This window comes from Rhinopithecus bieti, unplaced genomic scaffold, assembly GCF_001698545.2.
Source record: "Rhinopithecus bieti isolate Rb0 unplaced genomic scaffold, ASM169854v2 scaffold_13247, whole genome shotgun sequence".
In the NCBI taxonomy this organism is placed as follows: domain Eukaryota; kingdom Metazoa; phylum Chordata; class Mammalia; order Primates; family Cercopithecidae; genus Rhinopithecus; species Rhinopithecus bieti.
This window is the reverse complement of record NW_016807505.1, coordinates 326,098-350,498: the sequence shown is the minus strand read 5'-3', so window position 1 is coordinate 350,498 and position 24,401 is coordinate 326,098. Positions and strand designations below refer to the sequence as shown.

The 24,401-nt window shown below is 36.8% G+C and overlaps 1 long non-coding RNA gene across 3 annotated transcripts; it reads right to left on the bottom strand.

Annotated features, from left to right (window-relative positions):
* Window positions 1-266: 266 nt before the first annotated feature.
* On the bottom strand, window positions 267-23,710 carry LOC108535953 (uncharacterized). 3 transcript variants are annotated; one of them, XR_001887370.1, is made up of 7 exons: window positions 23,078-23,710; window positions 22,647-22,784; window positions 20,253-20,908; window positions 4,172-4,389; window positions 3,582-3,690; window positions 2,302-2,431; window positions 267-1,301 (listed from the first exon to the last, which is right to left on the bottom strand). It is a non-coding gene; the product is annotated as an uncharacterized LOC108535953 (long non-coding RNA). The 3 variants fall into 3 exon arrangements; XR_001887371.1 differs by having other exon boundaries at window positions 4,172-4,331; XR_001887369.1 differs by lacking the exons at window positions 20,253-20,908; window positions 22,647-22,784; window positions 23,078-23,710 and having other exon boundaries at window positions 4,172-5,168.
* Between the last annotated feature and the right edge of the window lie 691 nt (window positions 23,711-24,401).

Here is a 24,401-nt window from a genome sequence, read left to right as displayed (position 1 = left end):
GAATAGATAAGACAGTATAAATCATTAGTAATTATTAAAGTGTCAATAAGATGGTAAGGCAAGTTAACAGAAATGTAGTCAATTTTACCTGGAAATTTTCTTTCTGGTAGAATTTAAGAGATAACTAAATATGTAATGCATTCATTAACACCAGAATGATGGTTAATGGAAAAAGAAATGACAAAATAACTGCTGAAATAGAAGGCAATACAAATAAATGATATTAATGTAAATATGTTTTAAAAAAACACAAAACTCCAAAGTCATAAAACAGAACAAGATTATATTTCAATATACAACTTCTATATAACCAAAAAATAAAACACCATAGTAAAATGAATGAGAAAAAACATATTTGCTATTCTAGACAAAATGTTAACATCTGTAATCACAAATGAACTCTTCAGAGATCAGTACGAGGAGACTAACATTAGAAAGGAAGTGAAAATAAAAGGAACAGAGGAAAATGGAATAGCACAAATGAGTTTTAAGGCAATATTAAGATGATACAGTTAACATTAATAGCTCAGAAAGCAATTTCATTATAAATTACATTATCGATCCTTACAAATATTATCTGATGTTTTGTACAGCTTTAGGAAATGAAGAATTCTCAAATACTGGGGAAATTTGCTCTAGTCATGGGGAGTTTACTCAAAAATGTAGACTTTTGCCTAAACATGGCCCCAGCAGTTCCAAACCATAGGAATCACTCCAACAAACTAATCAGATACACATCCACACACATACATGTACATGTTTACTACACAGAAAATGTATAATATATCATCCCCCCAAAACTACTTATGTATCAACTGGTTTCTAAAAAATTGGCTCGGGGCTAGAAATAAAGAAAAGGCACTTAAGTAAAACTACTACATTTCACAAAATTCTAGTCCTTCGAATTCTTATGAAACATTTTTAATGAATCAATTTTATATTTACCCTGTGATTAGCGAAAATTATAAATATATGCACTTCATACTTATGAAAGCACTGAGATGAAGCTCTTTAAGTTCCACTATCCTGATTTCTTTGTTCAGTAATATCTGTAGTTCCAGCTCCTGAGCTATGATCCAACAGCAACCATGAAAACAATCGTCGTGCCTACTTAAAATTCACTTCAATGACACTCTTTAGGTCACTTTCCAAAAGTGAGCTTTCTCAGTTTTTTGTATCTGCAAGGAATGTCCACTGAAACACACATGAAGAGTGTCTCCATATATCATAAAAAGCATTTTTTGATTTTGGTGAAGATGATGGTACAAATAGTAGCACAGGTTCCCTTTTTCAGTCATCACCTGAGAGAACACAGTTGGAAAAATGGGAAAAGGTTAGAACCAAAGTTTATATCATCGGCAAGAACTAATAAAATTTGTCTGTAAAATGATATGCAACATTCATTCTATTATGGAGAAAGAGTATGTGGATCAAAATTCCTTTTGGAGTATTCTAATAATAAAGGAGGTCAGATGTTAGCTCTCTTTCCTTCTTTTTTTTGTTGTTATTGTTGTCGTTTGTTTTTCTTGAGATGGAGTTTCGCTCTTGTTACCCAGGCTGGGGTGCAATGGCGTGATCTTGGCTCACTGCAATCTTTGCCTCCTGGGTTCAAGTGATTCTCCTGCCTCAGCCTCCCAAGTAGCTGGGATTATGCTACCACGCCCAGCTAATTTTGTATTTTTAGTAGAGACGGGGTTTCACCATGTTGGTCAGGCTGTTCTTGAACTCCTGACCTCAAGTGACCGACCCATCCACCTCAACCTCGCGCTGGGATTACAGGCAGGAGCCACAGCGCCCAGCCTCTTTCCTTCCTATGTCTTGTGAAAAATGGACCTCTCCAACATTATCCACACAATGTCTGTGTATTCGGATTCCTTTACCTCTAGGTCACTTGTTCACATACAGAATTATTACCTGCAGTATACATGCGTTTCTGCACAATATACATGACAACAATGCCTAAATATTTAAATGATAATAACAAAAAGAGCTCAGCCTATCTGATGAGAAAGAAATAGTAACTATACTAAAAACACAGAAGCTACAATGAAACTTTGGAGAGGATACCATTTCTAAACTGTCCTGGGCATGGTCAGACCAACAGAATCCATGGACATAACAATATTGTTTTATGCCCCTGTTTCAAGATAATTTATTACATAGCAGTATGTAACCAACCAGATCTGAATGTCAACTAGCTGCCAGAAAAAAAATATCAAACTTATGAAAAACAGAATATATCAAGTCCTATCTAACCAAACCGCCCCTCTCCCAATCAAGTTAACACTCAACTGCCCTTACAATCATATTGCTGAGGGAATGAAGAACACTTCAATGAAAGCACTGCAACAGGTCATTCACTGATGGTAGGTACCATTCTTGAGATTAAAAACAAAGATGATAAAATGTTCCTTCTTGGAACTACCATCTCCTGACAAAGAAAAAGAAGAAACACTGTAAAGTGAGATATATACCACTCTAATGAAACAGCTAAGGTGGCAGGTTAAGTGAATGCTCACGCTGAACTTTATTGCAGGTTACGTTAACATTTAGAAACACTTCCCATTATCAATCCTATAGCAAAGTCAACTTACAACCTCAGTAATGTTTTCAGTATCAGCACCTTTTTGTGGTTTCCATGAACTTCACCCTTTACATATCAAAGAACTGTATGTGAAAACATTTTGTGAAAACTGTACATTTATGAAAATACACATTTTCATAATGCCGATTTTATAATTTCTAATAATTAGATGCCTGGTCATTTCTTTTATTAGTTATATTTTCATGTTTGACCATAAATAAGCAAACTAATTAAAGGTACTGTGTGTGCATGCGCACCTGTGGAAGACCAGGTTCCACTAACACAGGCCTCCATTGACAGCTGTTTCAGTACTGACGGAATGATTAAGTTAAATATTAGAAACTCAAAGAGCCATTTCGTTATCCAAAGGCTGCAATGTCACAAAAGCCCACCAAATTTTGCCTAGGCCTCTCTTAAACCTTAAAGCATGATTAAACAAGTTTTATTGGGAGTCTGAAGAAACTCTCTAGGCCTCCACGAATAAGTTTACTGGGGGTATGAAGGAACTCCCCAAACCTTCATGATTTAGTAGGAGACAAGATAAGGGTAATCACCTCAGCACCTGGACCCATTTAGATTACATAAATTTACTGAGGCTACAGAGGAAGGTCTCTAAGACTCAGACCTTAGTTATAGATCGCTTATGTCTTTAGATACACACTTACACACGCACATATAGCTTAGAAGGTATTTAAAGCTCTGAAAAACTTTGTAATTTTGAACTGGTGTGGTGACAATTTCCAGGCCTTCTTCCTGTAACTAGCTCTAACTCTTCCTCCCCTGTTCATCTGCATCTCATTATTGGACCATGAGAAATAGCAGCCCGACCCTCAGTTTGGTCTGGGAACCAAACTATACCTTCACTTCGATAAAATATATTTTAACGAGTAACTATTCCAAGGTGGTCAGGAAATACACCTGTACCAGTATGATTTTCCTGAGCTTAGGCAAAACCTCACCAAAACCTCACCCTCAAATAGCACCAGAACCTTCTTACCTATGTTTGCAGTTAAGTTGTAAATTAAGGGACTCCGTAAGAAAGGGATGTTCCTGATGATTCCATTTGCAGGTTAGCTGCAAATAAGTTTTGCACTCATCCTGATTGTCTAAGAAAAACAGTAACCAATACAGAAACATTTAGCTACAAATCAGGAACCAGAACATACCCATTAGGATAATTTTAGGCTAGCCTGGCATAGAGAATAGAGAAAATCAAGTTCAACCAGCAACCATTTCACTTTCTCACCAACTTTAAACCACACCTTTTAGAAAGATGCAGAGAATATTTAAAATTTTCCCCCGCTAATTCTGAATGATCTATAAATCCCCAAAGGCCTACTTTAAATCCATCAAAGACTCAACTACTTTAAAAGGAAGGAAGCAATCTGTTTTCAGTTTATACCAAATTAATGAAGGATAACTTCCAACATATCCCAAGACACCTCCTCCAACATCTTGATCTAGTCAGTACCCACAAATATAGCATTGCCACCACTATTAAAATGTACTCTCCTTATAGAACGTTTCAGTTACTATTTCCTTTCACTCATCTGTTTCTCAACAGAAATTTCACTGTTTGACACCTACCTCAAATTCCATCTTCTGCTTCTTTCCTCGGGTAATCCAATACTCCGTTTCATGGTAGTTGCTGCATTAATGTCTAAATCACATGCTCTTTGTGAGATCAATCAAAAATCATTCATAATGCTGTTTAGAACAAGTTGTTGAATACAACAGCCCACTGTTCCTAGGATGTTGAATGTCAAGGATGAAGACAGGCACAAAGTGGTTGTCTCTAAAATTTCCTGTTGTTTAAATGTTCATTTTGAAATAGCTTTTGAAACTTTCAGATACAGAAAGTAGAAGTAGTCCTTCTATTCTCCATTCACTACACAGGACTGTGAAAACTTGGTCATGTCCCTCCAAACAATTTTCATGTGAATCATATTCTTTCTAGATTTTTGTCATGTAGTAATATACAAATATGTACATATACAGTCTTTTGAGTTTAACTCATGTGTTACAATTTCAAACAGTATATTTAAATAATCACCATCACCACAACACTGAAGTATTAAATGTCAGAATGACAAGCCCCACATATAATTCATATTTTTATAATTAACCATTAATATTTCAGTTAGAAAAACTAGAGACATATGCACAGACCTCTGTAAACAGCTAGTTGCTCACTGAAAAATGATATAAAATATCAATTTAGGACTACAAAACATATTCCATATAGAAGAAGCTATAATCATTGCAATCTTTGATTTATTGACAGATACCTCAGACAGTTATGATTTTATAGCCAACCTATAATTTGGTAAATTTTCAAGAATTGGAATAGATAAAATCCCAGTAGCCAGCTATAACATTTCAAAACTTTTACATAGTATCAATTTGATTGTCATTGCCAAACTGCTGCTTAAAAAGACATACAATTTAAACTTTTGATCAATACTGGATGGAATCTTTATAAAATTTTCCTAATTTACATTGTAAGTAAACTTGAAATCTCTGATTATCACATATCTGAGTTTTAAAAGCTATCAAAAGTAAAAAATATTCACAACCACAGTTTTCTATACTCATATAAATATGGAAAGAGGTTAGAAAAGAAAATGGTTACAGACCTGCTTATTATTTAACGAAAATCAGCATACATTTAGATGTAACAGTAAGTGGAATTCTAGAAATATCTAAGCTTAGAAATATAAATACTAGTTCCACAATTTTTTTAAATTTTTTTTTTTTTTTGAACAGTTTGCTCTTGTGCCTAGGCGGAGTGCAACCGGGCGCAAATCTCCCGCTCAACGCAACCTCCAGGGTTCAAGCAATTCTCCTGTCCTTCCAGCCTCCCCAAGTGCTGGGGGATTACAGGTACCCGCCACCATGCCCAACCTAATATTTGTAGTTTTAGTAGAGACGGGGGTCACCAGTTGGCCAGGCTGTCTCAAATCCTGACCTCAGGTGATCGACCGCTCTGCCTCCAAAGTGCTGGGATTACAGGCATGAGCCACCATGCCCAGCCACTAGGCCACAATTTTTTAAATGAAATAAAACACAAAGCAGTACATGAGTGAAAGATTGAATACCCTTGAAATAGATCTATGCCCTAAATAAAATTAGACATGCAGCGGAATACTTAATGAATACATGGATATGCATTTAAATAAATTTGCAAAATACTAAATAACAATAAAAAAATACTAAATAATCTCTAACACTCGACTATATCTATCATAATTTACAAGACTCATTCCTTCGTCATGTTTCCTCTATCTTTCTAAAGATAAAATAAGTCCAGGGTTTGGTTTCTTCGTTCGTATCAGTATACGATGCACAAAAACCCACAATGGTTTTATTTTTCTTATACAAGAGACTTAATGTTTAAAAAATAACGAGGCCAAACTATTCTGGTCTCAAAACACACAAAACACCAAAAGTTACACAGTCCCAAGAGGCCAAATTATGATCACCTATTGTACTACTGAACACTTAAAGAGTCAATGATATATTTTACATGAAATATTACACATCTATACTTTGTTGAGACTCCATGATCTAGCAAACCTAGATCTTTACAAAATGTCTATTTTAGTTGTTAAAGTGTTTTTGAAGTCTTGTCTATGCAGTCCTAAGAAATACCAACTTGTAATTCAAAGAGGGGTAGTAATAAATTTTCCTATAAAAGACATTCCCTACAATGACTATAAAAGTATACTTATATAATCCCTATCAACAATGTAACTACAAAATTAAGACTGAAGTTTTAACATAATAGAAAAACAAAACAATGGTTAAATATATTTTCTTTCTGTATAAGTTAAATTTAAAGTTGAAAATACATTCTTTTAACTTATTCCTTACACTAACAACCCAATAAAGGTTAGATACCAAAATGTGTATAGGTCAAGAAGCCAAAAATTTCATCAAGTTCATTGCCAAGACACTTGCAAAACACAACGAAACCATGAAATTTTACAATGACTTATTTACAAAATTATACTTTATGAGACTCTATACATCTAGAAAGACTAGATGTTAAAAATTAAAAAATTTTATCTATTATTTACAAAGTTGTCTTGAATATTGTCATGCAACCAAGGGAACACATACAGAATTTTGTATAGTTCCTAGAGGTAGTAGAAAATCTCTTTAATGAAGTCATTTATATCTTGAATATTAACAGGAAATAAAATGTATGGTATCAGGAAGTATATCTAGAAAGACCAAATGCATTTACATGACATTTAATCTAAGTTTTTTAAAATATGCAATTCATATCTGATATAATGGTAAGCTATATATTAACAGGTAAAATGCAGAGTCTCGTGTCATTTCCTCCTTCTAATATCCAAATTAAAACATGATAAATTTTGTTTAGCTCCAAGACCCTGTGTATCAATAATCAATTTCATTGCCAAGTTAACTGCAAAAGACAACAGTACTAACAAATTTACAACAAGCTACTTTAAAAAATCATACTTCATGAGACTCTCTATACATCTAAAAATACTAGATGTTTAAAATTAAATATTTCATTTACTGATTATTTATTAAATTGTATTGGTTACTGCCATGCCACTAATGAACACAGAATCATATAATTTAAAGATTCTATAGTATGGGCTTAAGAAAAATGAATTGCATCATGAACCTCAGTACATCAAGGATAGTAAGATATACCTTCCCCCCCCCCCTTTTTTTTTTTTTTTGAGAGGGAGTCTCGCTCTGTTGCCCAGGCTGGAGTGTGCAGTGGCGCGATCTTGGCTCACTGCAACATCTGCCTCCTGGGTTCAAGCTATTCTTCTGCCTCATCCTCCCGAGTAGCTGGGATTACAGGTGTGCACCACCACGCCCAGCTAATTTTTGTATTTTTAGTAGAGGTGGGGTTTCACCATATTGGCCAGGCTGGTTTTGAACTCCTGACCTGGTGTTCCACCCTCCTCGGCCTCCCAAAGTGCTGGGATTACAGGTGTGAGCCTCCGCACCCCGTCAAGAGATACCTTTCAATACAGAGGTTATTTTTACATGAAACTGACCCAAACAATTTAATAAAATTAATTTTACTTTTAAATAAAAATGTGGTGGAGGGAGCCAGTCTCCCTCTCTAACACGACAGCATATATACATTTAATATATAAGCTTAAATATGTGCAAGTAACAATCCCAGCAACACAATGAAGACTACACAAAGGGGAAAGAACAATCTGTCATCAAAAGAAAAACGTCTCTATCTTTATCAACCAACTATATATTTACAAAGTTGAAATATTATAGAACAACTATGATAAACACAGCTATTTAATAGTAAACCCAAAAGAGCCACCCACACAGAGCTCTTAAAATCATTTGCAGGGTTAAGCATAGTTTGAAAAAGTGATGCCTGCAATATATGCTCATCCACACTGTCTATAAAACAAAAAAAAAAAAAAGAGGATTTTATAGTTGTCAAGCAATACCCATCGAGGATTTGTACCTGTACCGTGCCCCCATACCAAAATCAGCGCATACTCAACTCCCTCAGCTCTTCAGAACCCATGGTTATGAAAAGGAGGTGCTCTGTTTACTCGGGGTTCAGATTCTGCCAATGCTGTACTTTCCAGCTGCATGTGCTTGCGGAGGCAAAACCCGCAGACAGGAGGGCTGGCGTGACAACTGCACACCACAGAGATGAAATGATAAAGTACCCAGCACACCTCTCCACGCCAATCAGGAAGCTAATGCCTACATTCGTAAAAAGACCTCTGATTTTTTAATATGTATCAGCAATGTCTATGTATTAACATGGAAAGAATAGGTACTTTAAAGATATAACCTGACTGTACACACAGCAATCTAAACATCCCACTCTACCATACAGGCTTGTTATGCCATTTCACTTCAACAAACATAAACAACTTCTGCCCTATAGTTTTAAGTAAAACATATCCACCAAATATAACAAATTTCTGTACTTCTATAAATTCTGCACATATTAAACATGGACACAACTAACAATTGAATAAACCTCCACCAATTTAAAGAAAACATAAAGGTTAACACACTTCTATTGGCAAAAGATTGTTTTCACCATATTTTAACATTCATATATTCTGTATGTTCATATATGTGCATGGTGGGTGCTTCTATATACCTAGGAAATTCAGATGTTACTCAAGACGCATCTATTATTCACACAGCAGTCAAATGGTCTCCAGCTCTATCCAGGCACCTAACAGTCCAATAAACACAGGAAGGGACAAGCCACCAATTAGGTTGGAATAAGAAAAAATAATATAAAAATGTATATCAAAATTTTTTTAGACAATCTCATTTTTTAAAACTGCAGAACCCAAAACAAAACCAAGAAAACCCTCAAAATCAAACCTCACAAGCACACAAAGATGCTAACTCTATTGCCAAACAATGATTCTACTTTTGAATAAAATATATTTCCAAAATATGGCAGAACTTGAATATTCAAAAATGTTGTTTTATCTTCTATATACAATATAATTATATATTCTGCATCAATCAAATAAATCCCACATAAACATGGCATAGCAATTCTACTGATCAAACTGAAGTGTTTTGCCCTTGTCTAGTGGTTTACTGGTCACAATATATGCCTATTAGTAATCTGTATGCAGATGCTAAAAAGCAAAAGGTAACATTTGTCTAGTACATATTTAGCAGCCATACAATAGCTCTGGCAACTTAAGAATATTTCTACCCTATAACAAAAAATGTTGTTTATACAGTGATATGTATGTGTATATATAAACCCACATACACACAAATACACGTGTCAGTAATTCCTACAAATCAAAGACTAAACAATTAAAGCAAAACAATTATATATTTTGACTGTTTTATACACATGTAACAAAATTCCCCTTCAGCTGCTCAATTATTTACACACATTAAGTGATCTGCCTATGTGAGGGAGGGAACAAAAGCTTTCACTATATATGTATGTGTATGTGTGTGTATACATATAGAGATTCGTGTGTGTTTACGTGTGTATACGTATTTAGAAACATGCAGACATAATAGCCTCTATGCTTTAAAAAACATATAACCATGTATATTGTATACACATAAGTGTTCCATTGATCACCTCATGATCTAATGAACTCAGGTTTCACATCCCATTGCTAGTATCCCCATAAAAACTTATAAAATGCCTCTACAGATAGAAACATTTTAAATCAAAAACAACTCACTAATGATGAAAGTCACATTTTTTTGGCAAATGAGAACTTTTCCAACCTATGCTATTTGACTCATGTGGCAATTTTTCTGTTACATAAGAAACTGCATATACACATCTGAAAACTATAAACAGAGGCAGACCAACACTTATGACATTTCCACCATGTTGCATCTGTCAGAAAAACACTGTCACATACACATTTATATTGAGATATACAATATTATACTAGAAATTATAAGATTTAATTCCTATTATATCTACCACAACCTAAAACTTAAGCCCAATGATCCAATGAACACTTTGCTTTTTGCAAGCAAAACTGGTTCTATCCCATATGAATTAAAAATGACATCTATACACTTAGAAAATTAGATGTTAAAAATATTTAGCATATCCACCAGCAATGAATCAATGTTCCGAGAGGTGATTTAACACTCCCACTAGCAAAAGGAAAGTAGTCTACCTGTCTACAATGTAATGTTAACATATATATAAGACCACCACCACCTTCACGTGGATTTAGGTCTGGAGGCCCCGCAACATATGCTCATATGCACACAGGGCTCCAACATTCCACCCTCTTATCTCCTAAATCCACATCTAATATTTGCCTAATACTAACAAAGCCATCTAAGAGTCTAGACACTCCTATCAGTAACCAATGACATCACTGTATAACAATTTAATGTCCTCCAAAATGCAAAATGTCAGCCATCTCTATGCTGGTTAAGTTTCAGTAATACAATCCTGTTGGTTATATAAACAAAGTAATACAAAACCCACCCAACCCTTAAAATATAAGTGTTCTAAAGGCTGGCCTTTTCTTCAATTCCATCACGAAAAGAAAATCCTATACCATGCAAATTTTAACATAAAGACCACTGACAAAATAACATCTACATCCATGGCTTTCATACATACAGCAGCATCAATAAAACTTCTTAGTTAGAAGTTGTATACATTAAGTTCACCCAGAAAAACATCCATAGCAATAAACCAAAATAAAAGGAATTTTAATGTACATCACTCAGAGGTACTCTAACAATTGTATCTCTACAATCATTTCTTAAAATGTTTCTATATACTTGAGCAAACTAATTGTTAGCAATATCTATATACCAAGAAAATGTCATTAAACAGTTACTTAGAAACTTCATACACCGTTTGTGTGCATCCTCAAATGCACGTAAACAAAATGCCTTTTTTTCTAATTAACACTTCCCATGTCATTTTCTATTACCCTTATGCACTCAAAAAGTGAATACAGAATTGTATTTATCTTTAAAAGGTGACCTGAGAATTCCTTTCTAACAACTGTTCTAGAATAAAATTCTACCAAATACATTTTTAGAAGCTTCCCTAGGAAACGAGCTATTTAGCCACAGCAACTACATTAACAAGCTTAATAGATTCATGTTCAAAAACTAAGTGTTTGCTTTTAACTAGTTACATTCCAAGATTATGCAAAAAAATACAACTATTACGCATTTAATTTCATTGTCTGGCTTACCTAAGGCACAATGAACAATTCATACACATTTATCATTCAATGTGTGTCTTATATTTTCATTCAATACTATTATCCAAACAGAATTTTCCCACATATTTAAACAAACTCATAAGGTAAATATGTCCAGGAAAAAAAGTTTATATAATTTGAATATTTGGAGCTCTTTCACAATGCTAGCAGGAGTTGGGGAATGACGTCCTTATTGCATGTGCACGCAAGTATATCATGTGCAGGGCTTTTACTGGTAAGCCTTCCAAAGGCAAGCAGACTCTCCACAGCAAGAAAAAAAATATTCTCGGCTGATGAAGTTCAGGCAAGTATCAATCTATATTTCTTTCTTCCAGGGTCTTCCAGCTGATGAGGCACCTAGCTGAATTCAACAAATGTTATCCTTCCCCTTCTATCCATATATTCCTGCAGGGTTGGCTTGTCAACTTGAGTTTGTACAGACCAGCCAATATATTTCAAGTTTTATATATCTGAAATGTTTTTCAATTCAGCAGATAATTCTTTATGCACCTGCCAAGCCAAGAATCTGGAGTGAGAGTTGTTCTGACGCTGTAAGGAGCAGGCAGATAGAGCAGATATGGACCATGGCTCTACAGCAGACTCTGGTCAAAGACCCTTTAAAGCAGACATCTCCAAGGGGGTTTAGACTTCCACTGCAGTCTAGAAATAAAAGTTCTCCAGAAGTTCCAAAAAGATCTGTAAACTACAATTTTCTCAATGCTGGGGTAGTTACTCAGACTACTCACTCGTGCTTATACATTTCAACGAAAAACTGGTTCACAAATCTACCCCAAATCATACATTGTAATCAGCGTTTCTTGCTGCAAAAAATTTCTGAAAATTTTTAAGGATGAGAGGATTAGTGAGGGAATGCCACAAAATATACTAATCCAAATGTTTGGTGCCCACAAGTAGGCGGTTTCCAGTGTTTACTGTGGCAAAAGATGTTCTAAATATTATAAACGTATGCAATCTTTGTCCTCTTCCTTGATTATTGCTCATTTCCAAAAGTCTTGAAACATGACAACTGCTTATTTATCAAAAAAATCTGATGAGGTTTGTCTTTTCTCCCCACATCAGCTCTGCCAGATAGATGAATTAAACAATCTGAGGTTAGAAGCAAGGGGAGCAGTTGCAAGTATGTGAATACAGTTAAGATGACAAAGCGCTCAGTTGGAAGAGTAACTCCAGGTCAGTTATCTAATGGGGTGAACAGTATCTTTTGTACAGTAAGTTTCTAAAGGAAATAATCCTGGTCCATCTTTTTTAAGTTGCAATTTAGCCCATGAATGAAAGCTGTTTCCTTGCCCCTTAGCTGGCATCTCCTTTATTCGACTCTTCAGAATTGACAGTCAAATGTATCACAGTGATCTTAAAAAGATGTTCCTGAATGTAAATGAGTTTGAAATATTTCACAAATTTACTTTCTGCTTATTTTCTTGTTCAATGATCTGTTCATGATTCGTACATTTTCAAAACAATTTTCCAAGACTTTTTGTTTACTTTGAGCTGTAGATCGTATTTATGCACACTACAGGAATCAACAGAGTAAATAACCAATATATTTTGCCAACCCAAATATAGTAGATGCATTTTCATTTATTTTTATGTTGTCAACTAATATTAACACACTAACAAGTACACCCTCTTATCCTCTCCAACAGCAATCTCCTCTTGATTTCCAATAGGTTTGCTCAAAGGACAAGTTCATGTGAACACACGCTTCTTTTTTTAACCTGGAATATTTATTCTCCAGTGAGCTAGCCTGAAGCAGGTGGAGGCATCCAATAAAATACAATCTTAAGGAACCACCTTTTCTATTTTTAATAACCCCCCAACCAGACATCTGGCGATGTCGTAGTAACCTCTCTACTTGATGAAAGAGACAACTTTAATTTAAAGCAAGACAGTATGTCCCAGTTCCCTACTCTCAGCTATGTGGTACAATGAAATGCCCTCGTTCTTGATCTAAACCCTAACAAAGAATGGAGAAAAAAAATCAAGGGGAAACTGACAGCCATACTTTGCCTGTACTCTACTAGAGGGCAAGTTTGTTATACTTTCTTCATTCATGTATTAACTCTACCAATGACTGTGGTAACAACATACCAATGAAATAAAAATTGACTATCCATCAAACACATACTAGATGCTAATTATTATGCTAGGCCTTGAAGACAAAGCAGTAAAAAGTATAGTCAAGGCATCTGATAAACCATTAATGTTTCTTTCTCCTTAAAGGGGAAAATATCCAAAAGTCAGTCTATTTAGCCTTTTGGAACCATATTTTCAAATTCTGCTACGTACTCATCTTAGACAAATGAAAAGCATTATTTCAGTAAGTCAAAGCTTTTAAAAAAGGTATCATCATTGTGACTTTAACAATTTCTAAGAGATGGTTTTTTTTGTTTTTGTTGCTACTTGACATCATTGCCTATGGCTGTAATCCACTCAGTAGATAAAACACCCAGTCTACCTAAAATGTGAAGCCACGGTGTCCAGCCACGCTCACTGGAGTTACACGTTATACAATTGACATTAAAACAGAAAGTACAATGTCCCAAATTTGTTGCCACCCTCCAAAACAATTTCAATAATTCCTAGGCCATATATATTTTTAAATCCTCTGTAATTTCTTCTCATTTTGTTCAGTCCAACCCAAAGAAATCTGCTTGTTTGAAGTCTGGGTTTCTTGTTCAGTTGCTGTATCACAGAAAATGACTCTGATTTGACCTGAATAGATCCATATTCTTCACCACTTCCAAACCTGGAGGAGTCTCAACTAAAGTGGCTAATTTTGCCATTTTAAAGTAAAAGAGAACAGTCTATTCCCAAAGAGAATCATCACTGGAAAACAGTACTAAATTTCAAAAAACAACTATAGCCACTGGAATGTCAACCTGTATGTTGAAATTTCCCAAACCCAACATACGTAAATCCACCAGAAGTAGATGCTTAAAATCAAATAAACAATAAAACAAGTTATGAAGAGTTCAGTAATTAACATTAAGCGCAAACAGGATTACCTTTCCTTCCTCCAAAAGGGTAGCTATTAGGCAGAAATTACCACACTATATTCACTGAGATTATAACTGCTCTTAAAATATTATTTTTTTAAAACTACTGTTTTCTGGAATTCTTGTTTTCTTTTATCCAAAGGGAATTTATATGGACTGAATTTACTCAAATTTAATTTAGATTTGAATGGGTATAGTTGATACACCGCTAGGAAAATTATCAAATAAGCTTGTTTCCTCCTATGAGGTAGGTAATTTAAATTTATGTTAGAAATGTATTACTGTGATATATCTCTATATTCCCAGGAAATTAAGTGTTTATGTCCTCTCATGCATTTGAACACACTGGCTACTAACAGTCATGCCTACTAGTAACAACCTTGCAAGAAAAAAAATATAGCATTCTACATTGATTTACATTATTACATAAGACAACTTTCTCTCAAGATTCCCTGGTCATGATCACATTTAAAAATATGTGGCAACAAGATATTTCATTTTTTTCCCATATCAGTGTACATTAAAAGACATATAATAGCACTATAAGTGTGGTTCCTAGATCTCCAGCATCTAGGAACTTGATAAAAATCAACTTTTCATACTTACACCTAATAAGCCAGAAACACTAAGGTCAGGACCCAGAAAACTGGGTTTAAAAACCCCTCAGGTGATTCTTATCCACACTAAATTTAAACAAATCACTGACTAACCAAAGCTATCTAGAAATATAGTCCTTTATTGATTCTAATAATTTAGCAAGAATAGACATTTAATCAGCACACTTCGCTACTTAAAACAATCTCAGTAAAAGACAATATTACCTATTTATGGTCATCTCAAGAAAAGGTATAGAAGCTAACATGGGAAAGGTAGCCGACATTCTTTCTTGAAGTAAAACAGAAACTTCCATGTAAATGATAATTCTGATTCCTGACATATACCACCCATTGTCCCACAATTCAACCCGTGCAAGTTTTCATTATTTCCAACAAATGAAACAATCGTAACATTACTCTCAATTTACCTGTCTCCCTTCATACAACTCAAGAACATGTTCCAACCATATTAAAATTTGCTTACTGGCCGGGCGCGGTGGCTCACGCCTGTAATCCCAGCACTTTGGGAGGCCGAGGCAGGCAGATCACCTGAGGTCAGGAGTTCCAGACCAGCCTGGCCAACGTAGTGAAACACTGTCTCTATTAATTAAAAATAAACAAAAAAAAAAACTAGCCAGGCATGGTGGCGATCGCCTGTAATCCCAGCTACTCGGGAGGCCGAGGCAAGAAAATTGCTTGAACCTGGGAGTCGGAGGTTGCAGTGAGCCGAGACTGCGCCACCGCACTCCAGCCTGGGCGACACAGTGGGACTCCATCTCAAAAAAAAAATTTTTTTTTGCTTATTTTTCTCCTAGTACTCATTAATGTGATTTGCCATCGATTGCTAACTCATTCCTTCCACTACTCTCAGCAAATTACTTTGATTATGAATTAGCATGGCTGGACCCCAGGCTCTCTTTGCAGGAATGGAAAGTGTCATCCAATTTAAGAAATAATGATTCTCATCATTAAGCCAACCCTCCTCCTCCTACTACACCAACACACATACACACACGTGTCATCTCTTCCAGAGATTATTTTCAGGGGATTTATTTTAAGCCATCTGTGAAGTATCACCCCACAAATGAGGCTGTTTGGATGGGCTAGGCCAGCAACTACCACTGTATTCTCTAGGTTGCAGCAAACATCTAAAGGTAAAAGACCCCTGTCAACACTATACCTCAACAGAGTTGGCACTAATTCCCTATTTTTCTCACTTAACTGCTTATTTCTAATCTAATTCAGTTAGTAGGAAGGGAAAAACTCATTTTTCTCAATTCAACCAACATATCCCTAACTGCCTGGATCAGGAACACTAACAGAACCAAACAAATCTGAGGGGTTATAAATACGCTAACATTTCTACCAGAAGAACAGAGATTCAAAGGCAAGAACTAGCAAATAACATCTCACTTTCAAAAGAATGTTCATTTCTCTGAACCCCAACAGCCTTTCACTATAAACCAGTCATTTGTCATGTGACAAATAACAGTATCAACACTCACATCATTAACATGTACATATGTATACACAAACACATAACACATACAGAATTTATCAACTAAGAAAAAAACTAGAGAATAAGATCTTGCTATATTCAATGTTCATGGTATATTCAATACAGGCTTCTCTAAATTACCTTTTTATTCACCATTCTTCCTTCATAATATTACAGGCAGAACAAAAGCACCTACTCACAGAACGTCAACCACAGATAACAGAAGACCCATCAATCATACAAGCAAAAGTAGAGTACAGAATAATGTGAAATTAGAGATGTGATTTAAAAATGGCGTGGTATTTAGCAATCATTTAATCTCCGTGGGGCTCAGCATCAAAAACTATATAATGCCAATTTCATCCCCTTAACTGAATCTAAGAGTCAAAACTAAATCTCCACCTATGTCTTGTAAAGATACAGCAAATGGTCAACTTAATTAAAAGTAGAATTAAATTAATCCCTGTAAATATAACTTAAGCATTCTGCTAAATATATAAATTAAGTCTCCTCTCAAACCAAAGCAATGTCTCAGCCACAAACTAGCAATTTCTCAATTACATGCTAAATGGAGAAGCTGCCTCAGTGACAGAAACATACTCACGAAACTTTTATACAAGGTTGGAATCAGGTGATGTAAGCAATAGGGTTAAAAAAAAAAAAAGGGCACAGGAGCTCCCAGGTAGTTACTCTCTTGAAGTGATCACTTGAAATGCATAGTAGAAATAAGCAAAGGTGTGGCTGCATGCATGGCTGACGCATGCAATCCTAGCACTTTGGGAGGCTGAGGTGGGTGGATCACTTAGAGACCAGCCTGGCAAACATGGCAAAGCCTGTCTCCACAAAAACATACAAAAATTAGCTGGGCATGTTGGCACATACTTGTAATCACAGCTACTCTGGAGGCTGAGACAAGAAGTGCCTGAACGCAAGAGGCGGAGGTTGCAGTGAGCCAAGATCACGCCAAAGATGAGACGTACCAATGCAGTGAACATAGAACACACGCTACAAAAGATTAACTGTACTAAAAGATCTAGAACCGACTTCCCTCTATTGCACTGGAAAACCTACAACACGCCACTCTCCTTAACCTGTATTGATAGGAAAAAACATGTGACATTTAGAGTCTAAGAATTTATGTTTTGCGTATTTGTGTCCTGAGTCCTTAGACTGATACTAAGGCTGGACTTCAGAGTAATCACATTGAGCTTTACTTCATCATGCTCAGTAAACACAGCTCATCACAAATCCAGCCCAGGTCTTTCCCAGTGTCTTTCCTATCAACTAGTAAAAATATGTAAAAAAATAAATCCCTGCAGACAGTGTATCTCTACCCATAAGGACAGTCCCTGGCCTGGAAAAATAAATAAGAGTTTTATGTGACAATGGATATAAAACAACAGTAACAACAGTATCATTCAAAGCCCACAGAAATAAGGGGAATTATGAAGAAAAAGACACACAGCAATCTATGTGAAGGAAACACACACACAGACACACACACACACACACACACAGAGCAATCTGCCAGTAGGGTCTCATAGAGCTAAATATAGTAATTATTTCCACTAGCAAATTGTCCAAAGAACTGAAATGGAAATATCCTAATGCCACCACAAATAACTATCAACAACTTGCTATTCTCCCCAATAATTAAATGTAAACCAATTTTAGGACTAGAGTACACTGAAAATACGCATCAAAATATTTCAGAGTTAAGTGTAAACAAATGGTATAGAAAGACAGATAGACAAATAAAATCAAGGCTGGCACAACATATGAAATACAAAGTCCAAAGAAAGGATTCTGAAGGAGGTCTAAACTAACTGTAATTTCTCTGACAAGAAACCAAAGTAGCACAGCAATGCAATCCAAATTTTCTCATGAGAACCCACAGGATTCCTGATACATATCTCCTAAACATGAAACCATTAGAGTTCAGGAACTGTATCATTTCAGTTCAATTTTTGCTACCGAAGAACAAATGGTATAACATAAAATGAACACATCTATACAAACAAGACTTCCAAAAGATGGGAAACAGTCCAAAAAATTCAGATGTACAATCTAACTCTCAAGGTCACTGTATTCTCATTAGTTCAACAGAAAATAATTCACATGAACTAGACATCAAGTTCAAACACGAGGCTCCTTCTTGAATCTTGGACACTTAGTGTGGACCTTGCTTTTTAAGTTGAATCGGCTCAGCAAAGCAAATTAACCCAGCCAAGCTTTTCCTACCAATCATTTCTATGCTGCATTAGTTCTTAAAACTCATGGGCAAGCAGGCATTGGAAAAAGGATTCCAATGACTCACATGGTTGACGCTGAAAGTGGAAGAGCTAGAACTGTTTCTCCATGTCTGCAACCCCCTTTCGATTGTACAACCACCTCATCCCTTTATCAACATATACTTCTACAATATTCTCCACCTCTTTACTTTCTATTGGCTTAATAAATACATCCTTCGAACTTGATATCTTATTTTTTTTCCCCAGACAGAGTCTCACTCTGTCACCCAGGCTGGAGTGCAGTGGCACGGTCTTGGCTCACTGCAACCTCTGCCACCTGAGTTCAAGTGATTCTCCTGCCTTAGCCTCCTGAGTAGCTGGGATTACGAGCACACACCACCAAGCTCGGGTAATTTTTGTATTTTTGAGACAGGGTATTGCTATGTTGGCCAGGCTGGTCTCAAACTCCTGATGTCAGGTGATCCGCCCACCTCAGCCTCCCAAAATGCTGGGATTACAGGCTTGAGCCACCGCACCTGGTCTCAAATATTTATATCGAATTCAGTGTTCCCCATCTCACTATGCAAGAGAGGACTTCTCACTCCTGTAAACTCAAATAGCACTTGCTGATTTCTATTTTTTTTTTTTCTTGAGATGGAGTTTCACCTCTGTCACCTAAGCTGGAGTGCCAGTGGCGTGATCTCGGCTCACTGCAACCTCCACTTCCTGGGTTCAAGCAATTCTCCTGCCTTAGCCTCCCAAGTAGCTGGGATTACAGGCAGCTGCCACCACGCCAGACTAATTTTCGTATTTTTAGTAGAGTGTTTTGCCATGTTGGCCAGCCTGACCTCAGGTGATCCGCCTGCCTCAACCTCCCAAAGTGCCGGGATTACAGGCGTTTTAACAACCACCACCAAATAACCCCAAAACCATACCCAAAAATACACTGTAAATATCATTGCAAGGTACTAAACAAGTGCCGGTAAACACTAAATAACTCAAATGACCTCTATCTGGGAATGGCTGACTACTTCATGGGTGTAAATGTATGGACTCAGATATCAGATGGATCGAGATTCTGATCAGATATTCTGTCATAAGAAAGTAACTAGGAAATAGCTAAAAACTTGTTTTCTAACGTAAGAAAAAAATTAGTACCTGGCACAATGGTTCACACCTACAATACCAGCTGAGGCAAGAGGATGGCATGAGGCCAGGAGTTCAAGACCAGCCTAAGCAACATAGTGAGACCCCACCTCTAAAAAAATTAGAAAACTAAAATCAGCCAGGCATGTTGACACGTGACTGTAGTCCTAGCTACTCTGGAGGGTAAGGTGAAAGGATCGTTTGAGCTCAGGTGTTCAAGGCTACAGTGAGTTATGTTAATGTCACTGAACTCCAGCCTGGGCTGTGAGATACTGTCTCACTTTACAAAAATTAGCAATGCTGCCTCATTCATTCACTTAATATTTCTTCAACATCTGTTGTGTCATGGGCTCTGTGCAAGTCAATCAACTGCACACAGCTGAAGAAAAAAACACAAACAAAATCAACTGTTCTAAAACACCAACAGTATTCATTTAAAGGCATGTACTATACTCACTGTGTTCCACAATATATGCTCCATAAATATAATTCCTCCTCTTTCCTGGACATCACTTAGAACCCTAGAACTCTGGAACTTTTTTTTTATCCGAGAGGTGGTAGTCTCATTTTCACACATCCTTGTTTCCATCTCACCAAGTGCCTGTGCCTTCCATGATCCAAGGGTAAGTTTCCTTTTAGCTTTCAACAACGTACAACATGTGGGAAAAAAAAGGAACTCAGACTATACAAATAAAAAAGGGTATCTGAGCAACTAGCAAAGTGCAATAATACACCTGCCATTTTTAAGTATTCAAAGTTTTCACAACATTTTCTGCAGAAAATCTTGAAATCGAAAAGTCTAATGAGGCACACTGACTGGATTTCAGAGTGTCATTTTTAAGCTCAAATTTTGAAATCATTATGTTCAGACAAGGTCCTGTGTCATCATGAACCTAGCCAAGGCCTCTGCAATATAGTCTTACTTTTCTTTACAAGGTTATTTTACCTGAGCAGTTTACGTTTCTGTCCTAAAAGCACTTAACATGAATTTCAGCCTCGTTGTGACACTGCTGAGTAGGATCCACACTGACGACACGTCAGATTTCAGCGACCAGATTCTCTCTTCCTTTCAGAGGCATCAACTAAGTGGTCAAAAAACGGTATCACATGACGCTGAAAAAGTTACAACACAAATATCCTATTTCAGGCTCAGATGTCATTCTCCCACTACAAAAGTCCCATGAAAATATACCTTGCTTTATTACATAAAATCCATGTACTAAGCATTATTACGTGTATGGACAAGATGAAGAGAATTGAAATGCAAATATAAGACAGAATCAAGCAATGTATTATCGACCAGAAAAACATGCATTTAAAAACTTCAACCCATGGCCGGGCACAGTGGCTCACACCCGTAATCCCAGCACTTTGGGAAGCTTAGTCAGGCAGATCACCTGAGGTCAGGAGTTTGAGACCAACCTGGCCAACATGGTGAAACCGTGTCTCTACTAAAAATACAAAATTTAGCCAGGTGTGGTGGCCCACACCTGTAATCCCAGCTACTCAGGAGGCTGAGGCAGGAGAATAGCTTCAGACCAGAAGGCGGAGGCTGCAGTGAGCCAAGATCACACCAACCACTGTACTCCAGCTTGCACAACAGAGCGAGACTCTGTCTCAAAAAATAAATAAATAAATAAAAACGTCAACCCATGGATTATAACTGACTACCTGCTGAAATCAGTGAAGGTAGTGTCAGAGGTAAACATAACAGGTAAAGAGTGTTTTTGCTAAGCTTTGAAATGAGATCATGAAAATTCTAGTCAAGCAGCACTATTTCACATAATTATCTATGTAAATCATTTCTACTTGTAATACTCTATTACAAGAACCTATACAAAGCAAAATACCAGTATGTTAATAACAAACTTCTGAAATTTGACATCATAATTAAGGAATAATGAGTTCAGGAAAGCTGGGAGCCCCTAAGCAACTTTCAGAATCTTTTAATTCCAAGCCAAGATTACCTATCATATAAAAGACAATACCTCAAATACTTCATTACCTATTTTAAGTAGCAAAATTTTTATCCCAAGATTCTATTTGAAATTATTCTATAACCTACAATGAAAGCATATGTCAAACATGATGTGCAACATGAATATATTTATGGAGTCACTTAACGAAATGCATATCAGGAAATCAGAAAGTTGTTGACCAACCATGTTTTAGATGAGAAATGTGTGTGTGTGTGTATATAAATATATACATATATAGTTTGTTGTTGTTGTTGTTGTCGTTTGTTTGTTTTTGAGACAGAGTCTCGCTCTGGAGTGCAGAGGCTGGAGTGCAGCGGTGCTATCTCGGCTCACTGCAAGCTCCACCTCCCACATTCACGCCATTCTCCTGCCTCAGCCTCCCGAGTAGCTGGGACTACAGGTGCCCACCACCACGCCAGCTAATTTTTTGTATTTTTTAGTACAGATGGGGCTTAACTGTGTTAGCCAGGATGGTCTCGATCTCCTGACCTCGTGATCCGCCCACCTTGGCCTCCCAAAGTGCTGGGATTACAGGCGTCAGCCACCACGCCCAGCCACATGTATGTATTTAAATGCAAGAATGTAGGATGATTTTTAGGTAACACCAAGCATTAACTACCAAGAATGTTTTAAGACGGGTACGTTGATGTATGTCCCTAGTGGAAACACGCAGAAGCTTAGACTAGCATTCCATAACAAAAGATTCACCATGCTCAATTATACTATCTATATCCCAAGTTTTCTTCTAATATATCATCACAATCAGGATTCTCAAGAAGTCCAGGAAGCTCCAGACAAAAGAAAATGTATTATCACCAAGCAAAATAACTACAAGCAAGCATCTTGCAGAATCTAGAGTTCTTATAACTTACCTTTACCTCACGGAACAGGCCATATTTAATTAAAAAGGTCCTGAAAACAGGTTTTCTTCAAATATGCTGCATAATCACTCATGCCAAAATCTAAGGGCCATCCATACCAGCAAACCAATGCAAGGAGAAATGCTTCCCCTCCAAAAACAAACAAAAAAGTATAATTAGAAGTAGTTCCAGAGCAGTATGGGAAGAAATCACAGGTTGCTCTACATACTACCCCACGGTTTGTAGAGGAAAAGTGTTTGTCTTTTCATCAGTCAATTTGTGTGAACTGAGGAGCTCTGTCTTCAAAGATCCAGATAAAGTACTTTGGTTGTGGCTTTGGTAAATCAAGAAGTTTAACATTTCCAAATTCTGAGAACACTGATGTCACACCTGTATTCTATAACTCCTAAAGCAACTAGGCTTGGCCTCTTTATTTTCCTTACCTGAGAGTGGCCATTAATCCAAGAAGCTATTCGGGCAGAGACCATATCAAGTCAGTTACAGGAACTGTTGTTACTCTGATAGTTCCTTTTCCTTGAGTAATTACCACCTGCAAGGATGTGATTTAAAAGATGGAAAAGGTGACATTCACAACCACTCCTGGTAAATTCAAGAGAAAAAATGTAACTCCAATCAGTCTATCAGTATTATCATGGAGCTAACACCAATCTCTATAGTACCTGGTAATCAACTGTTACAACCACTATGAATCATTCCCTTGCTGCCTACTATAAACCTTAGCTGCAAAACCTAAAAATCTCTTCCGTTTTATGAATGGCTTCTTTGTCCTGTAACCAACTCGAACTGGACCTAGAGACTAGGGCATTCCTGAACTATTTACTCCCAGTTTGTCACTTAGTGACACCACTGAACATAACTGTAATTTGTATTTCAGTGCACCAAGTATGTTTTAGTGTGTCAGTTATCTCTATTATCAGTGATACAACTTATGAACTCAAATATGCAACCTCCTGCCTCCCAGTACCCAGGACCTTCCACTCATTTAGTAATTTATAAATAAATACTTACTCGGCCGGGCGCGGTGGCTCAAGCCTGTAATCCCAGCACTTTGGGAGGCCGAGACGGGTGGATCACGAGCTCAGGAGATCGAGACCATCCTGGCCTATACGGTGAAACCCTGTCTCTACTAAAAAATACAAAAAACACTAGCCGGGCGAGATGGCAGGCCCCTGTAGTCCCAGCTACTCGAGGCTGAGGCAGGAGAATGGAGTGAACCCGGGAGGCGGAGTTTGCAGTGAGCTGAGATCCGGTCACTGCACTCCAACCTGGGCGGTAGAGCCAGACTCCGTCTCAAAAATAAATAAATAAATAAATAAATAAATAAATAAATAAATAAATACTTACTCACTCAATGGTAGAAAATGATTATTCCAGTATCACATCCTCTACTGTGATGATAGGGCACTGTAAAACCTGATCAACTGAGGTCAACATCCCAAGAAAAAGAGTAACTGGTATTTCAAAAGCCTTGATACATAACAAGCATGACCGTGATTCACTACAATTTCCTTCAGTATATAGGTGGCTTTACAAGGGCTTTCATCCCATCCCCACTTCCCTTCAGACAACACGACTTAGTAACAGGAGAAGCAGGAGGCCACGTGTGAAGCCGCACAACCACTTAAAACCCCCGGGTCAGGAAAACATAATTAACCAACACCAGTCAATGCACAAAGTGAAAGTTAGAAAGCAGAAAACCTTTTTATCCTAAGAATGAAAGAGAATATGATTTGAATCTACTGCTTA